Source organism: Sciurus vulgaris (genome assembly GCF_902686455.1).
Source record: "Sciurus vulgaris genome assembly, chromosome: 10".
In the NCBI taxonomy this organism is placed as follows: domain Eukaryota; kingdom Metazoa; phylum Chordata; class Mammalia; order Rodentia; family Sciuridae; genus Sciurus; species Sciurus vulgaris.
The window spans coordinates 2,555,847-2,579,645 of NC_136470.1; positions in this window are offsets into that span (position 1 = coordinate 2,555,847).

Genomic DNA, 23,799 nt, shown 5'->3' on the forward strand with positions numbered 1-23,799 from the left:
TGTTGTCAAGGGCGAGCAAAGCACGGTGCGCGGGCAGTCTTTGTGGAATAAAGGGCGAAAATGTGACTACGTGCATGTTTGTTTGTATTTGCCATAAAAGGCTCTGGAAAGTTCAATCAGAAACTAATAAAAAGGGGGACTGCAGGGGTGGGTCGGGTGAGGGATGGAGACCAGCTCTGCACATGTGGCCATAACGTTTGACGCAGAACCATGGGAATGTTTCCATAGTTAAAAAATAAACTTAAAAAAAGAAAGTATCTTTAAAAAAGGAAACCAACAAGAGAAAAATTTATAGAGTTTGTAACATAACCAAACAGAAAAGATTTATTTCAGACGAGGTAAAAGCACTGCATTGAGGGGTTTTTTAAAAAGTGGGATATATTCTAAGGACAAAGAAAACTATGAGGAAATCACACACTTCACTCAACAAACCATTCTGTGAGTGTCCAATTTGGCATTATTTTAAATGATTTTTTTTTCTTTTCTAGGATAAAACAAGTAATTATGTGAATGCACCAAAATTATTACTGCAAGAGAAAAAATACACAAGTGCAGAATCAATAGGTCAAGTACAACCCTGATCTTTATTTATTTTTTTTTGTGCTACAACCCTGATCTTAAACATGGATTGGAAACGTCAGTGAGACCTCATGGCTTAAAAACAAAGTGCGCGTTTCCTGGTTCTCCAGCTGGGGAGGGAGGCGCCATGAGCACCCAGGGCCTCCACTCTGGCCTGGAAACCAACTGGGACCCTTTCAGAAAGCCAGGGAAGAACGGCCAAGCAGAGGTGTTCTGCTCCCAGAATCAGGGAAGTCATCGGAGCCCAGAGAGGTCCTGGCCAGGGGCACCGCAGCCGCCTCCCAGGGCCACGGCGGCAGGAGTACCACCGAGAGCCCGGCTGCAATTGATGGAACGTGGTTAGGAGAGAAAATCCATTCGTGGGTGTGGCGTGGCACGGGGCTACAGCGCTTGCCTGCTGTGTGCGAGGCCTGTTCCATCAGCAGCAGTGAAAAAATCCGTTCAAAAAAAAAAAAAAAATCACCTCATTGTTACCATTGGGGTAATTTGGGGGCCAAATCCTTACTCTGAAAATTGGTATTTACAGGAGAGAAGAATAATTACACACTTACCTTGTATTTCTGGTGCAGCCTGTATTTGGGGTGACCCAGTGGCACTGGGGGCAGGCCAGCAGAGGCCTTCCTGTGGACAGCAAGCCCAGGAGGACCTGAGAGGGTCAGGTTACCATGCAGTGGGCGCGGCTCCCACACCAGCACTGCACTGTTCAGGTGAATGTCCCAGGAAAGCTGGACACCCAGGCTGCCTGCGGTGTGGCAGAGTGCAGTGGAGCCACAGGCTGCCAGGCCTGTGTCCAGGCACAAGGTGGAAAGGGCCCACAGACGCCTCCCAGGCCAGCAAATGCCAATGAAATTCCCTGCACAAAGCTCAGAGCGATGTCCAGTCCAGCACTGAGAGCTAAACTCTTTTGCAGGCAACCGTGGGGAAAGCTGGACAGGGACCTGCTCAGCGCCAGCTCCAGCAAGCAGAGATGTCCGGGGGATACCGTCTCTGAGCAAGCCTTGACATGAAGGCGAACAAAGGGGACTATTCTAGAGTTATAAGAATTTAAGACATAAAGACCAAATGCAGAGTGGGGTCTCGGTGTCACCTCCTGTGAAAAGGTGTCAGGGGGGGACGTTGAGTGTGACCAGCTTGCTCCCATCGAGGGCCGGGTTGTGGGTGGGCAGGTCGAGCCGTGCTGGAAGGGTCCTCGTCTGTCAGAGTCCCGTGGATAGTCCTTGGAGGCAAAGGCCACAGTGTGCGCGCTTCCCTGGAAGACATCTCGTGCCCAAAAAGAAGAAAGCAAATGCAGCACAAGATGGGTTCCTGCTAATCTGCTGGCAGAAACGAGGCCTATTATACTGTTCTCCTACTTTCTATGGCCTGAGAACTGCCGTAGCAGGTGAGGGTCTGCGACCTCGGGGCTCTGTCCCCAGGCTCGGCACTCTGTAGTCACGGTGAACCACGAGGAGGCGCCGTCCCTCCCAGGATCTCCCTGCTACCGTCCGGAGCCTGCCTCCCGGCCCTCCTTCCTGCCCCACCTGCTCCTCAACGCTAGGGACAGGAGCCTTAGAAGCCTGGCAGGACCCTAGTCAACCAGGAGCGTTTGCAGAGAGGTGGGGGCCTGGAGACGCCTGTGGAGGACAGGTCACTGGGGCAGAGGCCTCTGGGCAGTCTCCTTCCCACCTGTGCCGAGGTGCATGAAGATGGCACCCGCAAAGTGCATAGCCAGGACCAGCAGGGCACACAGATGACCGGTGGCCCAAGGGGCTCGCTGGCTGCCTGCTGCCCTGGTGGGGAGAGTGGCTCCAAAGACAGGGCCCTGTCCCGCTCACCACCCCTCCAGAATGACTCAGCTGAGGCCCCGCCTGGCTGCTGGGAGGGGCAGGTCAGTGTGTGAAAGACATGAAGGCATCAGGAGTTTCCTTGGAAACTGAGCTCAGGGATTCCTTAATCACAGTACCACCTTCCACGGCTGCAGACCTCTTCCGGCTGTCCTTTCCTCTTCTTGAATCCGTCCCTTTATCCTGGCTCTTTACGCAGTCGCGACTTAGGCTATTTTATCTGATATAAATACAGCCAGCATCCCAGGGCCTCCAGCTTGCAGAGGGCCAGCCACGGACCTCTCAGCCTTGTATTTTACCTATCCATCCACCTATCTACCTACCTATCTATCTATCTATCATCTATCTACCTATCTATCATCTATCATCTATCCACCTATCTACCATCTATCACCTAACTATCATCTATCTACCTATCATCTATCAATCATCTACCTATCATCTATCTGTAGAGACGTCCTGCTGGTCCCTCTCCCTAGAGAACACTGGTGACTACTGGGTATAAGAACCACATAGGACTGAATGCAGGTCCGCCCATGCTATGGAGCTAGGAAGTCAAAGGAGACAGTTCTGCACATGGTAGAGCCAGGTTCCAGAAAGTTCTGAGGGGGCCAAGATGGTGGCTGAGCACCAGGCAGAGCCAGACTCAGACCTTGAGGCGGGTAGCTCCCTCCCTGGCACAGCTCACACAGACTCAGCTTTGTTCCCTGGGGTGGGGGACCGGAAGAGTCCTGCCCAAGGGGAATTGAGAGGTCAGCCGGGTGCGGGGCTTCATTCCGCCCTTTGTGGCCCAGGTGCTTGCTGCCAGGTGGGGAGTACTCCGGGAGCCACCCACATGCCCCGACCACTGACGGATGGAGCGGGAGGAGCAGCAGCAGCCCCCTGCTTGGGGCTGTGGTATGTGGTGCCCGCCCTCGTGGGCCAAGGACAGTCTTCTGGCCCATACCCCCTTTCTCCTAGTGTGCTGTGTGACCTTGGGAAAGTTACCCACCTTCTCTGTACCCTGCCTCATCCACTGTCAGAGAGAATTGGGTGGCTCTGACTCCAGAGGAGTTAGGGGGGTGGGCTCAGAACACCTGTGGGTGTTGGCGGCCACATCAGAAAGAGGTCTGGCCTGCAGGATGAGCGCAGGCTCCGAGAAGGACCAGCGCTGACATCCTCTGGCCTGACGTCCTTGCTCCTGAAGTGCTCGCACGGGTGGCGGTCCAGCTTTCCCTGCGGCACCATCCCCGGGCTTCCCAAGCTGCCCAGAGGAGCAGGCCGGGCCTGCGTCTGCACTCTTAGCAGCCTCCTGCCTGACAGACTTGCAGACAGACTCGCAGCCCCCACGCAGACCAGCGTTGGGATCACTAGTCCATTTTCCACTTGGTGGGGTGGAACCCGGGAGCACGTGAGAGTGTGGCCAGCCTGCTGCTGTGCCCCTCCCAGGGCAGGTGGGCCTGGCCTGGGCTCAGGCGGGCACACGGTGGGCACAGGCCTGCGTGTCCCCTTGAGTACCAGGCACCTCACGGGGACAGGAAGGAGACACGTACTCTAGCCGCTCCTGACCTCACCAAGCACCCGGGGCTTTCTTGAGCCTGGGACATCAGGCCGAATGGGCATTGGGGCAGTTTGTGTTTGCAACCAAGAAAACCACCAGAGAAGTCCCAGAGAGCAGCGAAGGCTTGCTGGTGCCCAGCCCCTTCCCAGGAAGGCGCGGCGGGCGTGCCCGTGGAGGGCGACTGTCCGGCTCCACAGATGACCTGCGTCTCCATGGCTGGCATGCCACCTCTCAGCAGGTCACTGGCCGCAAGCACGCTCAGGCAGCAGAACACCCGAGGGCAGCGCCGGAGCAGTGCCCGCAGCGCCTGGGACCTGGAGCAGACGGAGGCAGGGCGTGTGCTGCTGGTGGCACATCAGGTCCCAAGGTCCTGGCCAGCAGGCTGCAGCCCAGGACGGCACATCCAGGACCTCGAGGGGCGTGGGGAGGGACAGGCTGCATCTCAGCAGGCTACGGACCCAATCTGGAAAGAAAACAGGCGACCCATACTGTCTCCTGGGCCCTCCACTGGCAGAGGCTCTGGGGCCATTCCCATACACAGGCCCTGCTCTCCCCACGGCCTCCCTCCCTCACTTACCCACCCACCCGCGAAGCCCTCGGTGAGAACTCACGTGTTCCACGTGCTGTCCGACAGCCTGGGGACTCCACCAAGAGCCAGTCACATCCCCTATCCAGAGCAGGACCTGGAAACCCAGGGGCCACCGAAGCCAGGCAGGGGAAGCCATCAGGGTGCAAGGAAGACACCAGAGAGAACAGACATGTGAGGAGGCCCTGGTCCTTCCAGGTGGAGCAGCAGGAAGCCACGAGGAGTGGGGACCAGCGGGAAGCTGGGCCTCAGGCCCGTCCAGGCAGCGTCAGCCCTTCCCGCTGGTCCTGCCTCACTGCACCTGCAGCCACCCCGGAGGGCCTTTGAGGCGCCTGTGGAGGGGAAGGGGGGAGCCTCAGGCAGGTGGATGCAGGAGGGGAGCTGCAGTGTCCTGTCCCCGTCGCAGTGGCCTCCTGCCAGGAGCCTTATCGGGAAAAACTGTTTTTGACTCAGTTGAAGTAAAGATAAGATCAGCTCTGAAGTGTAGCAGGGTCACCTTAGCAGGTGTGTCCTGATGGCCGGTTCTCCTGCTGGGGGACCCTGGAGCCCAGAGCAAGCCGGGAGTGGCCACAAACACAGGTTAATTTCCAGCAGGTGTGTGATCAGACAGAAAGGCTGTGGGGTCGCTAAGACCCATTGCTGTCCCCTGTCCAATCACACCTGCTAGGGGTGAGGACACCAGTGCAGGCCCACGCAGCTCCACCCGCGCCTGACGGTCTTACCTCTGCCAGGGACTTCCAGCCGAGTGCCACCCACCAGCCCTTGGTCTCCAAAAGAGCAGGACAGACCCCGGGGCCTGAGGCAGAGGTCAGATGTGCCAGGGAAGGATGGGGTGGAGGGACCGAGGGATGAGGGCTCGCTTGCTGGCAAGTTCAGCTCATTGGGTCCACCCTATAGCTCTGGTCTTAACCCGAGCGCCTGCAAAGCCCCCGCCTCTGACATGGGCACGCTTAGATCCTGGGGCCAAAGCTTCAACATGCCCTGGGGAGACACACTCTGATCCTCGCTGGGGAGAAGGTTGGGGAGGCTGCAAGTCCAGCGTGCCTGGGGGCAGTCAGCCCTGGAGGACCCTGGCTGGGGCTGCTTGCGCTCTGTCCGCCCCGGCCTCCTCTGCGGGCAGGCACAAACACAGAGCTGTGTCTAGTTTTGCAAGCTAGAAATCCAGCACCGAATCCGTGTGCCGTTCACATTTCCACATCAGGGCCGGGAGGACGCGTGCCTTTCCCCCCTGCCTTGCGCCGAGCTGATTCGCTGGGCACGTTGCCAGGACTGGCGGTTTCCAGGAGGCGCTGCCTCTGTCTGGGGGAAGGCACAACTTCACACCCTCCTGCGTCTGGCCAGACAGCCCCAGTGCGCTGATGCAGAGCCCGTGGCCCGTTCACCCAGCTCTCCTCCGGCGTGGCGGTCTCCAGGACGTGCTGAGAAGCCCTGAAGCCATCACAGGGACCGCGCGCCCTGGACATATTTTATTGTCTTAATATGCAAATCGGCTCCTTTAGAACAAGCTGCACCCTTTATCTGCATGAACCGCGGCCACTCGGCAGGTGGGAAGCAGCGAGCGCTTCCCTCTCACCCGGAGGCCACCGTGGAAGAGCTTTATTGGCGCGAGCCCCGCCCAGGGCTCGCTGGCCCCTGCCAGGGGGACGCCGTGGGCTCAGTGCCTGTCAAGAAAGGCCTCCCTGCCACTGGCACTCGCCGCTCTGATATCACGCGTCCTCTAAGGACGTGGTGCTGTCCGCATTGTTGACGCATTTCTATCCACTGCGGGCAGAGAACAAGGAAACCTTGCCCCCGTCCTGCTCCCGTGTCCCAGGGTGTGTCACGGTCACCCATGGCTGAGTCACTGCACCAGGGCTCCCCCCGCCCCCACACACGTGGGCAGACGGGTGACCTTGGAGGGGCAGCAGGAAGCCAGGGTGCAGAGGTGGAGCCACCTGGAAACCTCTGGCCACAGAGATGTGGCTGAGGGCACAGTCCCCACCCCCTGCTTGTCCAGCTCTGAGGCCATGGCTGTCTTCTATCCCCGCCCCGGAGTGACCCTGATTGTTAAATGGCTTTGGAATGTCACTGGGCTGCTGGGCAAAATGTTCCATCCACTTGGGCCTTGTCACAAAGTGTTTTGTGGCCTCTCAAAGGGGTGCAGAGTGGAGGGTCTCTCGGGGAAGGGGTCAGGCTTATACAACCTGGAAATGGAGGGTACGGAGAGGAGGGGGGGGGGCTACCCTGAGGTCAAAGGCACCCCAGCCACTGCTTCCTGATTCCACCATGTGGCGCAACTGGCTTCTGTTCGGTGCACAGGCCCGGAGTCAACGATGTCTGCTGTTTGCTCAGGGTTGAGAGGAACGGGAAGAACATTTGTGACCTGTGCGTTGGGGACTTGTGAAGCAGACTTAGCAGAGACAGAATCTGAACAATGGACACTGACCAGGGGTCTCTACCCAAGATCAGTGAGGCAACCTTAGGGGTGGGTGTATAAAAGACAGTTAGTTGGGGCTGGGGCTGTAACTCAGTGGTAAAGCGCTTGCCTTGCATATGTGAGGTACTGGGGTCCATCCTCAGCACCACATAAGCATAAAAAAAATAAAATACAGGCATGCTGGCCATCTACAACTACGAAAAAAAATTTTTATAAAGACTGCTAGTTACCCTGATATCCTTGTCATCCTTTCCTCTTAGCAATATTAACCCCAAATTTTAGGACACCCTGCTTTCAGATGGATGGAAGACCATATTTTTCTCCCTGCACCATGACTTCGTGAGGAGCGTTCTGCAGGCTGGATGCCGAGGTGAGGGCGGTGGAGAATCCAGGGCATCCGCCCACTGGAGGGCAGGGTGGGCAGCAGCACAGCAGCAGCAGCAGCAGGAGAGGCCTCAGCCTGGCTCTCATCTAAGTGTGGCGTGGCATGAACCCCCTAATTTTAGCTGGGTATTTCCCCCATCCTCCCTTACAACTAGATGTGGCTCTGTACCCAAGTTTATGCAGAAGCATTATGCACGACCTCTAGAAATCGTCCTTCAAGGCAGGAGCATGATCTGCGAGGGACTCATCGTGTCTGAAATTCATGCTGAAGACCACCCACCACATGATGGTGTTTAGAGGTGAAGCTCTGGGAGGCGAAGCAGCTTAGACAAGGTCATGAAGGTAGGGCTCCACGAAGGGTCAGTGCCTCAGCAGAAGAGAAGTGGCCAGAGCTCTCTGGCTCATGCAAGCCAGGAAGAGCCCGACCACGCTGCACCCCGACTGCAGACTTCAGCCCCCAGAACTGGGGAAACTTGCTTAAGCCCCCTGTGCACTTCATTACGGCAGCCCAAGCACAGGGGGTTCCCTCCGTCTCCTCCTCTTTCCCACTGAGTGAGGTGCCCCAGAAGCCATCTTGGTCCATGGACGCTGGAGCCCTCTGAGGAAGTAGGTGTTCTGGCAGGCTCGACACCCACCAAGGCATTCGCAATTTGCTCTGTGTTCTGAGTCAGAACCGATATGGAAACCCTGAGCCTTGGTCTGTCTTCTGCTTTGACTTTCCAATGAAAGAAAAACAGTAATTATTTTGCCTGAAAAGCCTCACCCCAGGCTGAATTACGTTTTCCTGTTCTCCTCTTCCTAAATCGGGGTGTCTCCTGAGGCTGCCCTAACATATTGTCAATACATGGTGGCTTAAAACAACAGAACTTATTCCCTCGAGGTTCTGGAGGCCAGACATCCAACGTCAGGTGTCCACAGGCTGCACTCCTCAGAAGGTTCCGGAGGGCCTGCTTTTCCCAGCTCTGGGTAGCTTCAAGTGCCCTGTGGCTGTGGTCACATCACACTAGCCTCTCCTCCATCATCACGTGACCTTCCCTCTGGGTTTCTCTTCTGTGTGTACAAGGAAGGGGATAATCCAGGATGACCTCATCTCAAGACCCTTAACTAATTACATCTGCAAAAACACTTTTCCCTAAAAAGTCACATTTCACGATTCCAGGGGTTTGACATGGATGTACTTTTGGGAGACCGTTATTGACCTCTCACTGTGAGTGATCCCAATCAGAACATGCATGCCCTTAGAGAAGGTCTTCAAGAATCTGTGCAAAGCTCCAGGAGAGAGCCTCCCCCAGCTCTTTCCCAGGGCTACAGCAGAGGGGCAGCCAGTCCATCCTGCAGTCTGGCCCCACTGCCTCCTCACCGCAGCAGACCCTGAGCAAGAGAGGAAACCTTGCTGAGTCTCTGTTTCTTCCTCTGCCAAGTGGTTGCTGTGCAGAGAGGCCAAATGACTGTCCTCAACCCACCTGCAGTGAGTGGTCCTCAGAGAGTCTGGGCCATGGTCATCGAACAGCCAGCAGTATCTGGCCTGCACCCCCGAGCCCCACACCTGAAGTCATCCTCCTTCCCCTGTAGCTTGGAGCCTGGTGAAAGTTATTAGGATTTGACTGAGACCCAGGACCACAGACTAAGCCCCTGCGAAGGAAGCCTGGGCATTCTCAGGGTCCCTTTGTCTTGCCACCAGCTGGCAAGTCCAACCTGTGCCCTGTCTCCCCTCCTGCGGCTTCATCTCCACAGCCTGCAGCACTGACACTGTGCAGAGAGCTCTCCTTGCCAGTGCCCTGCAAAACCACTCTGGAGCCTCCTGCCCTGGGCCCCCCAGGGCCGCCTCAGTGCCCCCACCCCGAGGTCACAGCTGCTGCCCCAGCCCCATGGGTCACCTGAGAGTGCTCACCCTGGCCACAGCCACCGCCTGCATTCTCTGCCCCTCACAATGGGCCATGGTGTCTCCTTGAAAATAGAGTTTCTGCAGAGTCCGCAAGTCCCAGGGAAGATGTTCACAAACCAAAGGAGGACAGGACGCAGGCTGGAGGACCAAGACGCCCACACCAGGGTGGAGCAAAGGCCTGGAAGTCCACTGAACAGGGAAGAGCATGACCTCTGGGCACGAGATCTTGGTGGTCTTAATCTCCTTTTTGTGCTATTCAACATTCCCAGATTCTTTACATTGTAAATACAAAATATTTTGCAATCTCATTTTGTGGATGGGAAAAAGCAATTTTATTTTTGCCCACAATAAGAAATTGAAACAAGAAGAATATTGGAGAACAAGCAAGGAGGCTAAAGAGAAAGGTTGGCCATCCTGCAGTGTACTCCGTCTACAGTAACCACAATCACAGGTTTCTGCAGCTGTGCTGCCGTTGTGTTCAGAATGTTCTAGAAGTCTCAGACCCCAGGGGAAGCAAGAACTAAATTGGGATCCAGACTTTGTGACCCCTCTATAGTCTCCCTGTTCTTTCTGAGGGCCATGAGCAGCTGAGCAGGGTCTACTGCCTGGTGGTCCTGAGCCCAGTGGGCTGTGGATAGGCAGGGTTATTGTCTAGAAGGTGACCCTCAGCTCCACTGGCCATCAGGCTGGATTTCCTTGGACCAGTGGCTTCTCCCTGGGGTTTAGGAGCAGGGTGGAGCGTGACAGATGGCAGGAAGCTGAATCCTCGCTCCCTCTAGCTCCCTTCTGGATGCCTGGTGAGACAGACTGTGGTGCCCAGCCATCTCTGTAGCCACAGAACCCTGGAGTCCTCCTAATCCAGGGCCAAAGCCACTCTGCAGCTCCAGGTAATAGGAGTTTTACTAAGCAGTTTGGGGCACACCTGGAACAGGTTCAGTGAGTCCCAAGAAAGTGATGGAAATTCTAAGGAACTTGGGTCCCTGGATGCAGATCAGGTGAGGAGGACAGATGGGGCCACTGAGGGTACAGATGGGGCCATGTAGAGTTCAGGGCCTCATGCAGCTACCTCCCACGGGCAGCAGGTGGGACCTGGGCTGTGGCCAGAGTACAGAGGTGCAACTAACCAAGCTCCAGCAGACTTCTGGTCCTGACTCGAGAGACCAGCAAGGATGCAAGCCAACATCTGTCCTGGGAGGGTCACCAGAGAGGGCACAGGAGGCAGGCTGCATTCTTCCAGAAGGGTCTCATCCAAAGGCCTCTCAGTGCCTCCTGGTTATCTTTACAGTCCATCCCAAGGCTCAGGCCCCATGCTACATAGATTGGTTTCTCAATCCAGCACAGTTAATATCTGGGGCTAGAAAATTCTTTGTGGAACGGGTACTGTCCTGTGCATTGGGAATGGTGAGCGGCCACCAGCTGGAGGCTAATGGCACCCCAAGGTATGGCTGTCAAAGCTGTCTGCAGACTCTGCCAGTGCCCCTGAGTTCCAGATACCCCTGAGAGTCACCGCACAGAGGCTGCTGGCTGAGGAGGGTTTGACCCTCTGGGACTCCAATGGGGCCTGAGGGAATTAGGAGGGAGAAGCCGGAGAGGGACGCGGGAGGTCCCAGCTGAGTTTGTCCTCCGGGCAAATGAGAAGAAGACCAAGAACAGGAAGGAGAGGGCAGCACCCAAGAACATCCCTCTGAGTCTACGGAGGGATGTGGCCACAATATTTGCGTGGAACAATTTGCATTTGGATGACCCAAGCTTTTAGAACAGCCATGGTCTGTGGGTCCCCTGCATGAAGGAAACCCTTTGCAGGGGGCAGTGGAGTGGGCAAGGAAAGCATCCCCTGCTGCGGAACAACCCTTTCCAAGGGAGGAGGTGCGGCTCCTCCCACGTTAGGGATGCGTGTGTGTGTGTGTGTGTGTGTGTGTGTGTGTGTGTGTGTGTGTGGCTGAGGGAGGTCAGCTAAAACTTAAAGTGAATTAATATAAGATGGGAAAGACTTTGGACGAGGGAAGAATATTTGTATTATTAAAAGCAAGAGATTTAGTTTAAAATATTTATGTATATTTTCAAAGACCTTCCCACACTGATAGAAGAGAAGCAAGTCAACGGAGAGGCCCAGCTGCAGGCTGGTTCCAGAGGCTGAGTAGTCACTGGCAGGCTCTTGGCCTGGCCTTAGCGGAGCGAGGGAGGTTGTTCCTCCACGGAGGCAGCTCAAGCACAGCCCTCCTCGGCATCATGGGATGCTTGTAGCTGCTTGTTTTGACAAAGGAAATTCCGGGACACGGTCCAACCTCCCAAAGGGCACACCACGATGTCTTTCCTACCTCCATTTCCAACAGCAGCGGGCCAACAGTTTGTGCCCAAAAGATGCATCTGCTCAGGACCTGGAAGGTGACTGTGTTGGAAAAAGGGGTTTGCAAGTGTAATGAAGTTGAGGATCTTGAGATGAGTTCATCCTGGGTTGGTGGGCTCTCAATCCAACAGAAGTGTCCTCACTAAGAGAAAGGAAGGGAGAAGACAGAGAGGAGGTCCCGTGCAGGTGGAGGTAGACATGGCAGGGATGCCGCCATAAGCAAGGAGCACCTGCAGCTGCTGGAGGACAGTTTCCCCGGTCGCCTTCGAGAAAGCAGGGCCTGCCGACGCTGTGGCTTTGGACTTCTGCTTGAGAATTGTGAGAAGACACATCTCTGGTGCCGTAAGCCCCACGACCCAGGGCAGTAGGTACTGGCAGCCCTGGGCGCTCACACACCCTTCCTCCTTGGAGGGGCTGCTGTAGGGTGTGTGTGTCTGGGCTACTCGGCTGCAATCTGCACACCCTACTCTGCACCCGCTCCTTGCACTTGGCAGAAGCTCATGGAGACTGTTGTGCACACAGCTGCCTCATGCTTTGAATCTGTTGCCTGACGCTGTCTGGGTGTATGTGACGTGTCTGACCAGGCTCGCTGGGCAACCGGGAGCTACCTCAGCTTTTCCTTGGCAGGTGAGGCTGCCATCAATAACCTTGCACAGATGTTGTTTAGTGCATATGTTTGCAGGGGAAACTCCTGTAGATGGAGCTTCTGAAGTGCGTCATGGATTCAGATGCCCATTCCCAAAGGGCTCTCCACCCATAATGGAGTAGAATGCCTTTCTCCACAACCTGGCCAACAGCGGGTTTCCTTAATATTTGTCTTCACCCGTCTGACAGGTTAAAAATGGTGCTGCATTCTAATTTCAACTTTCTTTCTCACTCTTTCCTTTAGTGTGTCCGAGTTTCTTCTCGTGTGTTTCTTTTCTTGTGTTTTTGTGTTTCTTTTCTTGTGAACTGTTTTCGTCTTCGCCAATTTCCCATTACTTCGTGGGTCTTCGTTATGTTGATTTGCAGAACTTTGCTGTGTATGAACAGATTAGAGCTTTCCCTGTGGTTTGGGTTGAAGATGCTGCATTTCATTTCTGTTTCATGTATCTTGTCTTTATTTACAGTGTTTTTGTTTTTCACCAGGCAAAACTTTTATTTTATCATCCTTAATTTCACAACTTCTTTTGTGTGCTTCAGAAGATCTTCTTCCTTCCACAACTAGTTGAGGTGATGACTGTTTTCTTCTAGGATGTCTATGGTTTGAACTTACAGCTAACTCTTTGCAGGAGTCGTGACAAATGGACTGTTGAGAGAGTGAGGTCAGGATGCAGTCTTTCTGCCTTGGAGAACCACCGGGCTGCCTCAGCAGGATCTAAGAAGGACCAGAGACCGTCGCATGGACGGTGGCGTCGCCTCTCCCGGTTGCTGAACACGGTGTGTTTGGATCCTCTCTAGCTCCTCTGCTCATTGCCAGCTGTCTGCCTGTCCAGGTCTCAGCTCTTGCACCTGCCCTATGACTGTGGAGAACGGTTCTACGAGATTTCCTAACATCACTCGTCTTTGCCCAGGGCTTATTTCCCATTTTCCCGTTGGCGTTCCTTTGTGAGGCTGGCCCACGTTTCCTCCCTGTGCTCGTGGGTTTCAGCGTCACCCTCTGTGAGCTTCCTGAAGAGAACTGGGGAACTCCTCCCTCTCACCACTGTGCAGCTGAGGTGGGTCCTGAAGGACAGCTGTGAGCCTTCACAGCTCTGCTGTTGTGCCCGTCCCAGCCCGCAATGAAGCTGCCAAGGTCAGCAGGTGGCAGCCCCGCCCACACGCAGGCACCAAGGGGTGCATTGTCCAGAAAGAATTAGAAATGATAGTACAGCCAGCCACTGATACCATGCGTTGTCAACCCTGAACAATCAGTGAAAGAATGCACCCCCTCCTGAGGGGACCCTCCCCGTACGTCACTGCTGGGGCACACAGGGCACACCTTCCGCCCCAAGCCAGCGCAGCCCGAGCCGGTTTTACAGCTGGGGGACACGCCATCACATACTCAGGTCACACTGACTGACCCCAGTATGAGAAGATGGAGAACAAGGATTCCCTTCAAGTTAGTTCTGCAGAATCATGAAAATGTGAGGGGAAATTCCAAAGAAACCCCAAACAAAAAAATTAAGCACGCAGTTCCTCAGAAACTTAAACATGTACAACTACTGGTCCTACAAGCCCACTTCTGTACCCAGAGAACCGAAAGTGAGGTCTTGGAGAGACGCACGTGGAGCCGCGCACAGCCCGTAGGCGGGGGCGCTCAAGGCCATCGGACGAGTGGAGAGGCCAGCAGGCGCTCGGTCCTGTGGAGCCTCGGGGAGGAAGGAAGGCTGCAGCACGTCTCCGCGGATGCCAAGGGAAAGAAGCTGAACCCAGCAGGACACGCGCATGAGTGTCCCAGAGATGGGCGGGGGGAGTGTGGGTGCCAGGGTCAGGGTTGCTGGGAATCAGTGTTCAAGGGGACCAAGCTCCAGGGCGGAGATGGCAGTGCAGCACTGTGAACGCACTCCAGGTCACTTGAAAATGATCAAAACGGCCAACTTTGTTGTTTTTCACCACAATATAATAAATAAATATCACAAATATAATAAATAAATATAATAAATAAATAAAAATGATAACCTTTTAATCATAAACCAAAATTCATCATGAGAAAAAAATTTTTTCAAGAGGAAAATAACCAAAATCAAAACCCTGGCTGTTTGGACCTGCTGCCGCTCCCTTGGGTCTGTGCATGGGAGCATCCTTGCGGCCTCCATCAGAGGCTGGCCAGGGGAGACTGGGGAGCCTTCTGGGCTGGCCATCCGGCTCTGGGGCTGTCATTCGTCCCAGCAGCACGTTGTCGCCAAGCTGACCCCTCTCTGGGCATTTTCTACCAGCATGATCTTATCAGAAGTGTGGCCCAGGTCTTCATAAAATCATGACGAGAGCTCCCAGGTGCTGGCCCGTCTCTGCTGTGGGAAGCCCTGCGTAGCAGAGTGCTTCCCGCGAGGGGCTGGGAGAGGTTGGACTGCCCGGGGATGGACCAGGCTGCGCAGCTTGGGCCTGCTCCTACCCCAAGGAACACCATCTTATTCCCACTGGTCTGCACCCAGGGGGAGCCCCAGAGCCTCTGCAGCCCCCCCAAGTCCCAGAGCCCTGGGAAGCGGGCGAGGCCTGCACACCAGGGCAGCTCCCCAGCTCCTGCAGGGTCCAGCTCCCTGAAGGAAGCAGGGCCTCAGGCCCCCGGCAGACTTGGGGCCTTCTCACTTCATGACCTTGTCCGCCCCTGGGGCAGCTGTTCTCCCTCAGCTCTGCCCTGACACAAACTCTGATAGAACCTGCAGGACCATCAACAGGGCACTGGCTGTGGAAGAGTCCCCTGTGAGAGGCTGGCACCTGAGGCGGGAGGGACGGGGCTGTGCAGACGTGCGCCTAGCACACCAGTGTGCACCCACTTCTGTTCTGGCGGGCTGCGCTTTGAAGCACATCTTTACGGTCTCATTTCAATATTGCAAACAGTGTACCCGGGGGGAAACAAGGAGGGAGGCGTGGAAGGCTCAGGACCTGAAGCTTTTCAGTATCACCTAATCCCGGGCCTGCCCAGCTGCATCTGCCTATCTGGGGCGGGGGGGGGGGGGGGGGGGGGGGGTGGCAAGAGGGTCAAACAGAGGAGGGAGCGTCTCAGTTACACTGGTCCCGGCTCTGTTCTCCTTGGGCCAATATACATTTATTGATATGGGGTGGGCATCGATGGCCCTGGGGCCTGTGACAATTACTTCTATACCAGCCAGCCTCTCAGCATTCGCCGTCAGCATCAACAGAGGTCCAGCCCCACACCAGGACAGGGCCCCTGCACAGCGTCGAGTCCTGGTGGCCTCAGGCGTGGCAGAGCTCACCTCAGCTCCTGCAGAGCGTCTGCAGGACGCTTCCTGCAGCCTCTGAGCTTGCACGGGCAGGGGCTCGGGAGGGAGCCACTGCTCCTGCCAGAGACCTGCAGGCCCCTCCGAGGCGTCCCTCTCTGTCCCTGCCCTTGGTTCTTGGGATGAAGGAGGTGCAATGTTCGGGGCAGGGCTTCCTCCGGGGACCCTTCCCTCCCTGAGGCAGTTGCTAGGCTGCCCCCTGGTCTCCGCACCCCTGCTTTGCCCTGGGATGGACCTGGCTCCCCACACACTCTCTGGTGGGAGTTTTCCAGCCCTCCTGGTGTCTGTGGCCACAACAGAGCACGGGGCATCACCTCAGCACTCTGGTCAACCAGGGTGAGGTGGACAGAGCAGCTGACCCGTGAGCCAGGCAAGACCACAAGCCCCATTAATTGGGGTCCTCAACCCCATGTCCCTGCCCTTCCCCCAGTGACTCAGCCTTGTCTCTGGGGCAGGGGAGCTTTCCGGTCCAGCTGGGCCAACGGGGCAGCTGCCAGTTTCGGTGTGTGGTTGCGTCTTCCCTTTTCTGGAAACCCGGCCAGTAGTTTGCATTCCTGGGCACAGACTGTTCATTTTCTGGTCCCGCCCGGCCCTGGCAGCCCCACCAGCTCCTGCCCTGGACTTGGGAGAACCAGTTTCAGATGGGTGCGGTTCTGGTCTGACCAGGAGTCCCAGGGAGCTCTGGAGAAGCTACTGGCTTAAGAGAACGCCAGGGAGGTGCTGGCCCTGGACACCTGACGGTGCTGCCCCACCACAGCCCCGCAGCCCCTGTCTGAGAGAGGAGGCGGGGGGATGGGCACCTGAGTGCCTCTGCCAAACAGGGTTACCATTCAAGGTCCCTGTGCGGGTTGCTGGGTTCCTCCAGGGCCAGGTTCTATTTGAGCCTGGGCTGGCTGGGGAGCAGGCATCTTGGCGTCCTCTTTAAGGACAAGGAAGACCCTGCTGGGTTCCATCTGGACGCATCTCATGTGTGGCTTTAATTCCAGGAGCGCACTCTCATGTAGATATGCCCATGGTTGGCGCTGAACTGACATTCCATCGCCAGAGGACAAGTGTGCTGCTAGGGGGGCCCAGGACTCTGTTGGGGTTCCTGGCAGAGCCTTCTGGAAGGCCAAACTGCCGTTGCTGGAGAAGCCACAGCTGACCTCATCCTCAGGGCACCCGTCTGAATCTGCTTTGGGGGGATTTGCAGCTGAGCTGGTGGAAGGAGGGGTGCCCTTATCCCATTCCCCACTATCATGGGGCATCCCTGGGGAGTGGTCTTCGTTCTTACCCCCATGTCCATCTCTTAGGCCACCCTTGACTTCCAGAAGCAACAAGAAGTCTCTCAGGAGACAGAGCCAGCTCACCGGGGGACCTGGCTCCTGACCCCTCTGCTGGGGCAGGGTGGGGTACCTTGTGAACAGCAGAGTGCTCACGGGCACACCCAGCCGGCAGAGGAAAAAAGGGCACGTGTGTAGCCCCTGGGCTGGGCCTCTCCTGGGAGTCCCCTTATCCCCAAAGTCCCTCCGGGGCTCCTCTTTCCCTTTTCTTTTGAAAAAAGTTTTGTTCCTCAGACCCCGGGCAGCCAGCTGGCACCTCCCTGGAGGCGTGCCCTGCTGCATGCTTTGGCTTCCCTGATCCTCCTGCACAGCCACCTCTAGGACTGGACAGGGCCCAGTCGGGCACCTGCCCAGTGTGCACCCGGCAAAGCTTCGGCCACCCTGCTCCCTTGAGGATGAGGAGCCACGTGTTTCTCCTGTGTGGAAAGATCCGATGTGACCACGTCACAGAGCACATCAGATACCTAAGGCTCGCCCTAGCCATGTCTCACTGCTGACGACCCGTCTCCCTAGAAGCCCAGGGACACACCCTCCCAGCCTCATCACCACGCAGACTCCTAGAGGTCTCTGGGACTCACGGCCATGGCATGCTCTGACAGTGGCCCTGGGAGCCCAAGCTGTGTGCCCAGGTGGCCCCAGGGCTTTGCAGCTGCCCCTAGAGCAGCGCCACCCTCACCCGGAAGCCCCAGGAGACAGCACATGGCCACTCTGAGGCATGGGGCTCACTGACGGTCATGGGCAGAGGCTGCAGCCACGAGGCCCATGTGCTGGGCAGGAGAAACCCTCTGTGCTGTGCTTCTGGAGGCCCTGCCCGCCATCAAATGTGTGTGCACTTAATAACCAACCCCTGGACAAAGCCAAATGAAGTCAAGCAATAAGGGGACTGGGTTCATGCTGCCCCACACAGGCCAAAAGACTGATATGCACAGGTGCCATCAGGGCAGGCGACCTTCAGAGGACCCTGACCTCACCTACATAATGACTGTGGAACCCCGGAATGTGAACCACATATGGGTTTTCAAAACAGATCCCACTGTGTGTCTCAACTGTGGCAAAAAGTGTCAGTGTTTATCTTTTTAGAACACACTTTCAAATGAGCATCAAAAAATCTAAATGCATAGAAATAAGCCCGAGGGAGGTGGAGCGTGGCACTTCAAACACCAGAAAGTCCCGGGAAAGGACGCTGGGAGACTCCTTCTGCTGACCTCCTGCCATGCGCGTCTGCTCAGACCACAGGTGACTGACTGCTCAGTCCTGGAGGCTGCGGCCCTCATCAGGGTGAGCAGGGCTGGCTCCTCCAGAGCCTTTCCTGGGCTGGCAGACATGTCTTCCCCTGTGTCCCTACGGGGTCATCACTGGGTATCTGTGTCCAGATCTCATCTTCCTGTAGGACACAGCTGTGCTGGAGCAGGATCCATCCCAACAACCTCATCTTACCTTCATCACCTCTGGAAAGACTCCACCTCCAGACAGAGTCACATCCTAGGACTTAACACATCATCTTTAGGGGACACAATTGAGCTGGAACCCTTGGGGTTGTCCCTGGCCACAGATCTGCTCATGCTGGCATGTGAAATCTCCTCAAAGGGGATATGGACTATGCTGACCCCCTGCCCCTTCTGTGCAGGAACACGAAGCAGCTTTTCCAATGCAGGTGAGGCTGCCAGCCATCTCCACGGTGACCACTGCACGCGGTGGGGCTCACCCTGTCCTCAATGCTACTACTTGCAACACCTTTCAAAACCCACTGCCATCAGCGATCACAGTGCTCAGTCCCTCCCGCGGCCAGGCAGGATGGGAGGACACCTGTGCAAAGCCATACCCGCTCCAGCAGACAGTCACGCAGGCTTAGTGTCCTCAGTGGGGGAACTCAGGAGATCCCGGAGGCCTCACAGGAGGCGCGCTTGCTTGGGGAGTGTGGTCGGGCGGGGTTCAGCCATGGGGTTAGTGGGCAAAGCGTCTGAAGAGAGGCTCTCAGCTCAGCCAACGCAGTGCCTCCTAGGCTGACCAGCCCCTGCAGCAGCAGCAGCGCAGGGATGGATCAGGCCACGCCCAAAAGAGGGCCCACGAGCCATCCTTGCAAGACGGGGCTAAACACAGAGTGTTCTGGGACAGAAAATGCCTAGCTGGCACACACCACACACCTCAGGCACTCACATACACAACCCACACCCCGGTACACACAGGCCACACAGCACACCCACCACACACAATCCACATGTACACCACACAAACACCACACAATCCATGCACATGCCACATACACACAGCACACGCTGCACTGTCACACATATGATACACACTGGTGTATCATACACACCACATACACACTGGTGCATCCACGCCACCCATACGTCACACCCACCACACACAATCCACACATACACCACACACCATACACACACCACACACACACACTACACACACTACACACACTACACACAATGCATACCACACACACACCATGCTCTGCATGCAACACACCACACTTACCCCCACCCACACACCCCAGTCCCCAGGGTCCTTCGTGTGCAGGCTGGTCGTGGGGAGCCCCCATCACTGCCGTGGTTCTTGGAGACCCCTGCTGGCAACCCTGCCTGCTGATGGGCAGGGTGGGCCGGGGATGCCAGGTGGGCGACAGAGCCTGGGGGGAGCCAGGCACGCCACATTCCAATCCCCAGGCGACGGTCGTCTGACTGCAGGAGGAGCAGGCCCTGCCAGGTGGCCTGCAACAGCAGCATGCTGACTTCAAAGGGCACCGTGGCCACTGAACCACGGGGAGCAGCCACCGCAGCGTCCCTCTGGCTGGGTCTGCCGGGGGTGGCCCTGGGGCCTCCAGGGCAGGTGCAGAGCTCAGTGGCCCAGACCCCAGGAGGCTGCCCTGTGGGGCGCTGGGGGTATGGTGAATTTCACAGGTCCTCCTTTCTAACCCTGCAGCCAGCACCAAGGCCTCAGCAGGGGCAGTCCTGTCCCCTTGGCCTGGAGCTCCTCCTCCTGCCCTCTCAGCATGGGGACCACTGGGGGCAAGACCCTGCTGCGGGCTCCCTGAGGGCTGCTCCTCAGCTTGACTGGGCTCTGCCATGCGGTGGTGAGTGGATGGGGCCTCGTGGACATGGCACTTGCAGGGCCCTGGGACCCCTGCCTTGCTGTGCCAGAGCAGGCACTGGCCAGCCCTGGCGGGGAGGTGGGCGACAGGGGAGCAGAACCACAGCCCCTCTGTACCAGCTGAGCCCAAGAGTCCCCGGCAGCCCACAGAGGGCGAGTGGGAGTGAAGTCCCTGCAGGGTGCTTGCTTAGCCACAACCCTGTGACGAGCACTGGCTGACCACTGTGCACCCATCCTTGGCTGCGCTGGCTGACCGGCCTGCACCCTCATGGCTGCCTGCTGCCCCGCTGCTCCTCCCTGAAGTTCGCAGGCCTATTCCGCTCCCGACAGCAGTGTCTCAGGTGGTGAACGTCCTGTCTGTAAGAGACTGCCTGGGGAAGTCCTGGGGCCCTGTCGGGGCACACCCTGGCTTGCTTTTGATCCCTTGGTGGCGAGGCCCAGCCCGTGGGTCCTCTGCCTCCACCTGCTGCCTCCTGCAGCCTTGCACGCACCGCCTGCCACTGTGATTGGCACCCAAGCTTGGGGACAATTCCACAGCTGCACAGCTGGGAGTGACAGGCTCCTGGAGACCCTCCTCCACCCCTGACCCCCACCTGAGCCCCCGACTCCAGGAGGGAGGACTGTGGTGGCGCACGTCAGCACTGTCAGCAGGCCGCCCCACCCGCCCCTCCCAGCCTGCCAGCTTGGGCTGTTATGCTAAAAAAAGCAGCACTCTTGAGCCTGCGGCGGCTTTGACATGCCGCCTACGAGCTTGCTCAGATGGCAGGTCCACGCAGTGCTGCCTGCCCTCGGCCCCGGCACACCCGCATATGGGAGGGCCTGTGCACACGCGGGCAGTCACGTAGTGCGACAGGCTGGCCGCTGAGCCCATGCGCCAAGGAACTGGCCTGGGTAAGTCTGGGGCTGCATCCCAGGGGCCCTCAGGAATGCACTGTCCGCAGGGCAGTGCCGGGGACCGGCTTCCGGTGGGGCTCTGCAGCTGGCTCCCCTCTTGAGGACGACAGGCTCTGCCTGAATGTGGAGGAGGCATTTTCCTACTTAGAAGCAGCTCTGAGGGGGACGCTGCATACGTGCAGAGACTCAGGAGGCCTTGGCCGCTGAGGCCAACCGGCTCCTCACTGCTCACCCTCAGGAGGGCTCCCACTCTGGCCTCCCATGTTCTTCTGAAAGTCACTCTCCTGGCCGTTGGCCTTTCTCACCAGCCTCAGAGCCACTGACCTCAGGGTCTGCTTCTGTGGAATGGGGGATTCTACACCCCCAGAGACATTAGCGAGAGGCGGGACGTGGCACAGTGACGGGTGAGTGTTAGGTCCTGGGTAAATGCCTCTCCCATCCTAGCAGGACAGATCATAGGCAGTGATGGGGTAGGGAGTGTCTGTCACTCATGCCTGAAGTGGCCAAGAGCCCTGGCAGCTGGGACAGTCATGGAGAGGTGCGGAGGGCAGTCCTTTGATACCAACATGGGGTCAGCAGTTTCTACCAAGCAGGTCGGGAGCCCAGAACACGGGAGCAAAGCAAGGAAGACTGGCAGGAGAGGAGGGGCCGTGCAGAGGCAGGGAGCACAAGACGTGGGAGGGGAGCAGAGGACCAGCTGCTCCAGGGGGCTCACTGTGAAGGTGCTCCCGCGGTGGGGCCTGCCCGCATGTCAACCCGTCTAGGACTGCGGGCCGGAGGGCCTCCCAGGGCTGGCTGCGTCAAAGGGTAGAAGTGAGGCCTCCCGGGTTTCTTGCTGCCTGCAAGCAAGCACTCTGAAGGCCCTTGGCTTCCCTGTGAGCCGCACAGCCCCTGTGGCCCTCCTCCAAATCCCTGCCTGGCTGCTCCTCCAGCTGAGGGCACCAGCTTTTGACACCTGTGCCCTGTGGGGGCTTCAGGGTCCCAGCACATGTCTTGAAGAGGAAGCAAGTACAGGCCTTACTGGGTGGTCTGGGGCAACAGGGCACAAGCTTCTTTTTAAAAAAACTGATTTACAAGAAAGAGGGAGAAGGAAAGACAGGGAGGGGCTGCCAGTGAGTCCCAGGCAGCAGGTACCCAGACTTTCTAGGGCTGGGCCCCAAAGCCATCCAGCCCTTGAGAGGCATCCTGGTCATGAGCTGGAGAGGCGCCAGTGCCGTGGCCTGTTTTGTGCTGCACCAGGTGGGAGCCCTGAACCCCGGTCTTGTGTTTGTTTGTTGGCCTAGTTTTGTTTCTGTGGAGCGGGTTATGGGACCCAGGCCTCGGGGAGCCTGGGCCAGTGCTCTGCCACTGAGACTTGCCCGGCCCTATGTATCTTGTTGTGAGGACATTGTTCTGGACCAGCAGCATCAGATCCATGTTGGTTTGGCCTGAACATTTCCTCCCCTATCCCTGGGATCCTGCCACAATGGGACACTGTCCTCTAACCCTGGACCTAGCTGCTGACCGGCCCTGTTGACCAGCTCCACAGAACAGAAAGGCCCCTGCCCCAAAGTATGGGAGCAAATGCTGCTAAGAGGCCCTGTGTCTCTGTACGCAGAATCCTGTTTCTGGAATCTTCACCCACCTAAGCATAGGCCCAAATTAAATAACACAGCTCCGTCTAGGGAGCTGCACTTGCTGGAAGGACGAACTTCTCAGCAGTGCGAGCCAGGGAGGGGCGGAAGGGCCAGTGCCTGCATGGACGGGAGATCAGCCAGGGCTGCCTCCCTCCTGCATCTCCCTAGGGTGGGCCAGGTCTCTGGGGTGACCTTGGCCTGGGGCTCCGTTCTCAAGGGCCCTGAATGGACCTGAGGCCTATATGGGGTTGTCCTTGGAGAAGAATTAGCTGGTTAGACCCACTCAGCTTGTCCAGTGCCCTCAAGCCTGTCATCACCATGGTGATGCCCTGGTACCCTAGGAGTGGGCCCACACACTGCACGAAGCATAGCTCCAAACCCTAGGCAGTCTGAGTTTTATTTGCCATAAAGGGTTAAAGCTGAGGGCCACACCCCAGCCCATGTGCCCCTCACTCACTGCCCTAGTAGAAGCTGGTCACAAGATGGGAGGCCTCCGTGATGTCCAGCTGCCCTCTGGGTGGGGAAAGCCACCCTGGCTCAGCTAGGGCCTGAGGCTGGAGAGAAGAACCCTGAGAAGAGTCCCCTGCAGGCACCCCCACGCGGCGGCAGCCCCGGCCTTGCTGGGGGGCGTCTCTGGCGAGGGGGCTGTGCAGGTCCGAGAGGCCTCTTACCTGGAGCTGTGCGGAGGCGTGTGTGAGCATCTGAGGACTGACAGGCTGCGTCAGACGGTCACTCCTTTACCGCCTGCCTGCTCCCAGCAGATAGGACGAAGTAGGGATCATGAACCCGGCTGCAGACCTCAGAAGTGGGCTGGGGCAGGCCTCTGCCCTGCCTCAAAGTGGACAGTGACCTCTGACCCCAGACAGGGTTTGGGGAGCAGCTTCAGAGCCTGTGGGGGCAGCAGGGAGGACAGGCAGACCCAACAGTAGGGGCCCAGGAATCCCACCGAACTGTGTAGGGACAACATCTGGCCATTTATCCTAACAAGGTGACTCACAGGTCCCTGAGGTCACTACACTGACAGGACGGCTCAGGATGGGCCACCCTCCTGCTACAAGCTGTGGCAGTCAAATGGCCTCGATGCTTCCTGGGTGGGCTTCCCAGGGGCTCTGCATCCAGCTGAAGCCCCACCCAGCCCTAGAGACATGCTGGCTCCTGCTGGGGTGAGGGGTTGTGATGTAACAGGACTGGGCAGCTTGCCAGCATGGGGGTAGGGGGCACTGTTGGGCCCTGTCCACCTGCTGCCCCTGCTGTGATCTGTGGACCTGGTCAGGGCCACTCAGGTAGAGGGACAAGGAGAGGTGAGCCTGGGCAACCAGGCAGGCAGCAATTGAGCAGGATGGCCCTGCCCAGGGGCTCAGCAGCACCACAGCCACCGTGCA